Below are 6,782 nucleotides of genomic sequence, written 5' to 3' on the forward strand. Positions count from 1 at the left end.
CTCTCTAGCAGATTTCCACGAGTCTGGTTGGCTGAAAATGAGGCTAAGGGTGACGTCAGACGGGAAAGGCGCCAGGAGGCGCCCGGGAAGTCAGGCAGCTCCAGCAGTTTTGACCCCTGTTGCAGCTGAGTAAATGAATCTGAAGAGACTGAGCAGCAAAAACATTACATTTATATAAAAGGACCAAAAATTCCTAATAAGCAGAGGCTGGAAACCAGGTTAGAGCTAGGAGTACTGGTCTCTCATTCGCTGGTTCCTGGCTTGTTTTGAATTCTTATCTAAGCTCTCTTATAAAGGATTTCTGTCCTTTGTTAGATTTAGACATCAAAAATACACTGGTTTCATCAAACAGGACGGCAAAGCTCCCTAGACAAGGCCATGTTGGTAAACATGTAGGCTTCCAGGCTGCCTCTCTGCTGTGACTGCCCAGAGGCAGTCGCTGCAGAGGAGCGCCGCCACAGACAGTACGTAAAGGACAGACAGGCTGCCCAGGTTTGGCTCCCATGCTGCGGTTTACCCAACCCTGTCTAGCCTATGGTTTTTTTGTCTTTTTTTTTTTTTTTTTTAATCTTTGGGAAAACTTGACTCCAGTACATCCTGGGTTTGCTTTCCATTCATGAGAATATATTTCTGTTTTTGATCTAATTTTTTAATATTAAAGATGTTAGCCTTGTGTGTGCACGCATGCGTGTGCGTGTGTGAGAGATAGAGAGTGTGTGGGTGAACATATGTCACGGAGCAAGTGGAGAGATCAGAGGGCAACGTGTGAGAGTTGGTTCTTTTCCTGTTCCGTTTGGGTTCTGGGGATTAAGCTCGTGATAAGTGTCTTTACTCACTGATCCATCTTGCCTAAAAAAGCAAGCCAGTAAGCCCTCTTCTTCTGCTGAGTTCTGCCTCCAGCTTGCTTCTGGGAGCTCCAACCTGGCTTTCCTTCAGAATGGACTGGGAGCTGGAAGCTGAATTAACCCTTTCCTCTCCAAGTTGCTTTTGGTCCTGGTGCCTATCCCAGCAACAAAGTGGGCCAAACAAGTGCTGGGAGAAAGACCTGTTGGGCTCCGGAGCCCCCTGCCTCCCAGGCTGTTCTAGTCCACTCAGCTAGCTAGCCTAGTGGTCATGGACAGCTCAGGAAATTCCCAGGGATTGTGTGCTCGGCGTCTCATTCCTTATTGTGTTCTCTGCGGTTCATTCTGCCCCTCCACAGTCCCTCCGTGCCTAAGACAAGGCAATCTGAAGTCTGAATCCCATTTCCAGAAAACCCTTCTTTTATGTGTGTGTGTGTGTGTGTATACATGTATATTCATGTAAGTAGGTAGGTACACGTGGAGGCTAGAGGTCAACCTTTGGTGTCATTTCTCAAGAGCTGTCCATCTTTGGTTTTGTGTGTGTGTGTGTGTGTGTGTGTGTGTGTGTGTGTTTTGGTTTTTCCAGACAGGGCTTCTTTGTGTAGCTCTGACTGTTCTGTAGACCAGGCTGTCCTGGAGCTCACAGAGATCCATCTGCTTCTGCCTCCCAAGTGCTGGGATTAAAGGTGGGCACCACTAATGCCCAGCTGTCCATCTTGGTGTTTGAGACAAGGTCTCTCATGTCACCTGAGTTTTGCCAAGTAGGCTAGGCTGGTTGTTCAGGGAGCCTCGGATCTGCTTGCCTCTGCCCTGTGCGGAGATTACAGGCCCAGAGCACAAATTCCCAGCTTTTTACGTGGGTTCTGGCAATCCGGCTCAGGTCCCTGTGCTTGCACAGCAAGCCCTGCACAAATGAGCTACCCCCTCACTCCCCACCCACCACCTTGTAACTTAATTGGACGGTGGTTCCTTCCATCATTGTGGCCGGCTAAGGACTTGTCTGATTGCCCTGGGAACTGTGGTCGCTTTCTGCTGTTGCGTTAACTTTCCCCAGGGAGCTTTTTAAACAAACCTCTGTTCACCCAGACGGGCAACAGCGACAGACCAAAGTGCAATTTCACCTAAGTTCTATCAGGTGAAACCAGTGGGTTTATTATGTTTACTTACAAGAACATGGGTGACCCCAAAATAGCTACATCATTGCGAAGTCCCAATCCATGGTGGAAGCCGCACCAGGAATTACCTGCTCAGTTAAACTCCCACTTTCTATACCGTCTAGCCTCTCCCAATATCACTTTGTTGGGAGTGGGGTTCAGGGAGTAAGAGCAAGAACTGAAACCCCAGGTGAGGGTCTTTCGACCCTCTCCTCCTACTTCTAATTGTGTCAGTGACTCCATCATCATTACCATAAAGCTGGGTATGTTTTTTTTTCCTGTTCTAGTTGCCATGGCTACCAGGCCACAGCAACTTCTATTCCAAGATGGCATCAGGTTAAAGCCAGAGGGAAAACCACTACACAGCATCTTCTAAGACAAGACTTGAAAATATGAGTGAGTTGGGATTTTTGGGGTTATCAGGAAGGTGAGGATTGTAACCCTTATCAACCATTATCAGATGGAGGCGGGGGATTAAGGGAGGACCAAGAGTAGGGGTGACAGAGGCCAGAGATCTGAGTGACCTAAGGCTGAGGGTACAAGCCCACCAGAGGCTAAAGAAGGTATTTTCTACTTGACGCCTCTAAGAAGTCCAGCTAACACTGAGATTTGACTTCCTGATCTGTTAGAGAATGCGTCTGTGTTCCTATTTCTCTTGTGGGGTACACTTATGTAGGCTCATGTGGTGCCAAGAAGCCAACAGAAGCGAGGTATGAGAGAAAGGTTATCGGTCACCGTAGACTTGAATTGGACCATTTGATCAGCAAAGGGTAGGCCAGAGAGACACAAACTTATCCTACAGAGCTAAACTGAGGGAGAGATCCACTAAATGAATCCAGCAGGACCCAGGCTCCATGGCAAGCAACTGCTCCAACTAGCGGGAGGCCAGGGAGCAGCCAGTCCAGTGGCTGGGACTGTGCTGGGTTTGTATCCATAAGGGTGTGGGTCGGGCAAAGCTCCTCATATTTGGGTCCTGTGTTACATATGCCTAAGTTAATAGTAGAGAAGACATTTTGGGATGGGAGATCTTTTGGATGTGTGTTCCCGATACCCACAGGGAAGGACTGTGGACTAATGTGCATGTACGCGGGTGTGGGTGTGTTGTGTGTGTACGTGTGTCTGTGGTCTAGACTTACACACACATTTGGAAGCCAGAGGAGAGTGTCAGGCATCCAGCTCTCTCAGTCTTGCCTTATCCCCTTGAGACAGGGACCTTCACTGAACTTGGAGCTGAGCTGGCAGTCAGCAAACCCTAGTGAACCCCTATGTCTGCCTCTTGTTCTGGGGGTACATATGGCCCTGCACAGCTGTTTATAAAGTGGGCACTGGGGATTCACACTCATGCTTCCTTATTTGTTCAGGAGGTGCTCTGATTCCCGAAGCCTCCTCCACAGCCCTCTTCTTTGTTTGGTTTTCTTGAGACACTGTGTAGCCCAGACTAGCCTTGAACTCACTACATTGACCAGGCTGGCCTTGAACTTGCAAAAATCCTCCTACCTGACCCTCTAAGTACTAGGATTAAAGGCATGTGCCACCATGCCTGGGTCTGTTTTGTTTATAAGGAGAGTCCCTTGTCTTCCAGCCTGGCCTCTAAATCACTATATAGCGAGGGTGACCTTAAACTCTTGGTTCTCCTGCCCCCATCTCCTGATTGCTGGATTCCAGATGTGTGCCACCATGCCCAGGAAGAACTGATCAGATGGAGGCTATGCCTGCTTATAGAAACTCTATGACAAGCTGGGTGGCACACACCTTTAATCCCAGCACTAGGGAAGCAGAGGCAGGCAGATCTTTGTGAGTTAGAGGCCAGCCTGGTCTACAAGAGCTAGTTCCAGGACAGGTTCCAAAAAAAAAAAAAAAAAGAAAGAAAGAAAGAAACCCTATGACAGGTGCTGAGTTCTAGAACACATGAGACCAGTGGTCTCTGAAACTGAGCAAGTTCATCACCACAGGTGGATCTCTGTGAGTTCAAGGCCAGCCTGGTCTATAGACCAGTTCCAGGACACAGACAGAGCTACGCGGTATGACCTTGTTTCCAAACAAATGGAAGGGAGGAAGGAAGGAAGGAAGGAAGGAAGGAAGGAAGGAAGGAAGGAAGGAAGGAAAGTATGCCAGGCCTGGGGATGTAGCTCAGTTGGTAGAGTTCTTACCCAGCATGCCTTAGGTTTGACACCCCCCCCCCCCCCCACACACCAAAAAAAATCATGAAGGCACAGACACGCTTAGAATTAGCACTTGGGAGTAGAGAGAAGATCAGAAGTTCAAGCTTATCCTAGGCTACGCAGTGAGTTTGAGGCCAGCCTTGGGTGCATGAGGCCCTACCTTAAACAGAAGAAAGTTACTCATTTTCCCCCTAGGTATCCAGCTAGAGCCTTGTGCCCTAGGTAAGTTCCCTGCTGAACCTCCAGCTCAGTAAAGCTTAGAGATGTTCTCAAAGAGGATTAAGAAAGCAGGCTTCACCAGGCGTGGTAGCCTGCACCTTTAATTCCAGTGCTCAGGAGGCAGAGGTGGGTGGACTTCTGAGTTCGTGGCCAACCTGGTCTACTATAGCAAGTTTGAGGACAGCTCAGGCTGCATCGTGAGTTCCAGAAGAGCCAGATGCAGGTAAAGACTCTGTCTTGGATGAAAACAGCAAACCAAGCAAGAGGACTTCAGTAGGGAGAGATCAAACATCTTGCTTCTGTGCTGGGACCAAATGATGCAGGGAACCCACTGTGCAGAAGGGCTCAGCCTTTAGGCTCCCTGTGTGCTCACAGTCCTGTATGAAACAGCTAATGTCAGTCCTGTATGACCTGGTGTGTTCGCTCCTGGGCTCTCTTCCAGCTCACCTGTGCTCACCTTCCTTGATCACCTCCCTGATCCATGTGTGGACAGATGTGGGCTGAGCACATGGCCCTTCCACCTGGGCAGGTGGAGTCTGTTTACTTGGGCTGCTGTCACTTCCGTATCACCTGGGGTGACTATGCCTCCCTCTCTTCTTCTTCTTCCCCTCTTGGGGCCTTTCCATGGAACAGATAGTCATAAATGCAGAAAACACAAAGACTCCTTTCTCACTCTTAACTTTTCATTGTGATGAAAATGATCCCCCTGTCAGCTCATCTCAAACTGTCAATCAAACGATGAGCTGTGGAAAACAAGAATTCAGAATACAAATAAGCTTCAGTGAGCTGGGGGTATGGTGTGAGGATAGAAGGAGTTTATATTCACACACACACACACACTCACACACACAGAGTCACACACACGTACGCACGTCCCACAAACACAAGAAGCAAGATATTTCTGTTCAAAGTCGATGGGTGGAAAATTTTAGGATCAAAGAAGACAGTGAGTCAGAAATTAGGCAACAAAATTGACATTATCTTATTCTGTGCTAAGTAATGGGAAGTAATGACCCCCGAAAGAGGGAGGGGACCCCATCTCTAGTGATGTGCTCTTGTTAGCAGGTGGCTCCTGGATTTCAGGAGCTGGTCAGCTCTACTCCCTTTATTAATTTAATTGCTGTCTTTAACACAGGCCAGCATCGAGCAGCTGTACATGGGAGTGGGTACAGCACAAAGGCTGTCTGTCCTGCAACCCCAAAATGCTAATCTCAGGATTGCCAAACCTTAGGCGAGATGAGGTGAGGCTGGGAGCTACAGGGAGTGGTGAACACGATCTGCTGTTTTGCCACTTCCTGGAGTCCTCCTGCCTCAGAAATATTCTGGTCTCTCCTCTGCCTCTTTCCCTCCTTGGGCACTCTTGCCCTTCCAAGGCCCAGCCTGCTGAATTCCCTCCACTCCAGCATCTCCCCAGATCCACTGCCCCCGACCCTCAGCTACACAGTTTGCCCATGCAAATTTCCAAGGCAAATCTGCACGCCTTTAATCCCAGCACTCTGCAGGCAGAGGCAGGTGGGTCTGAGTTCAGGGCCAGCCTGAGATGGGTTTTGTGTTTTCCAGTCTGGAGTTGGTGAGAATCTGCATTCCCCCTTTTTTTTTTTTTAGAGACAGTGTCTCATGTCGTTCAGTTGGCCTCAAACTCAGTACACACAGGATGGTTTTGAACTTCTGAGTACGGTCATATGATACTACACCAGGGTTATGCGATGGTGAGGACTGAACCAGGAACTTGTGCGTGCCAGGGAAGAACTACCAACTGAGCTGTATCCCCAAGTCTCAATAGCATGCTCATCTCTTTTTCTTCTGGTATCTATCTATCTATCTATCTATCTATCTATCTATCTATCTATTTGTGTGTGTGCGCGTGTGTGCCAGTGCCAAGGCCCACAGAGCCTGGAAGAGTAGCAGATCCTCTGGAACTAAAGTTACAAGAGGTTGTGAGCTACCTGATGTGGCTATTGGGAACTGAACTTGGGTCCTCTGCAAGAAGTAGCTTCCATCTGAACAGCTGAGCCATCTCTCTAGCCAGCGCCCCCGACCCTCCTTGCGACAGGGTTTCATTCTGTAGCCCAGGCTGGCTTCATCCTCCTGGCAGTCATCTTGCCTGAAACTCACAGCACTCTTCCTGCCTCAGTTTCCCAATTGTGGTGATCTCTGCTAAACTCTTCAGCAGAGCTGGAGGTTCATGGGGTCAACAAGGACATGGGATCAATAACAAGGTGGCCCTTTATGCCGGGCCAGGGGCTCAGCAAAGCAGGCAAGACTGACTTAGCTGAGATGGCAGTGTGCTTTGAACCTGGAGAAACTCTATTAGCCGGGCGATGGTGGCGCACACCTTTAATCCCAGCACTCGGGAGGCAGAGGCAGGCAGATCTCTGTGAGTTCGAGACCAGCCTGGTCTACAG

Source organism: Alexandromys fortis, unplaced genomic scaffold (genome assembly GCF_014885135.2).
Source record: "Alexandromys fortis isolate MF-2015 unplaced genomic scaffold, M_Fortis_MF-2015_v1.1 scaffold_88, whole genome shotgun sequence".
In the NCBI taxonomy this organism is placed as follows: Eukaryota; Metazoa; Chordata; class Mammalia; order Rodentia; family Cricetidae; genus Alexandromys; species Alexandromys fortis.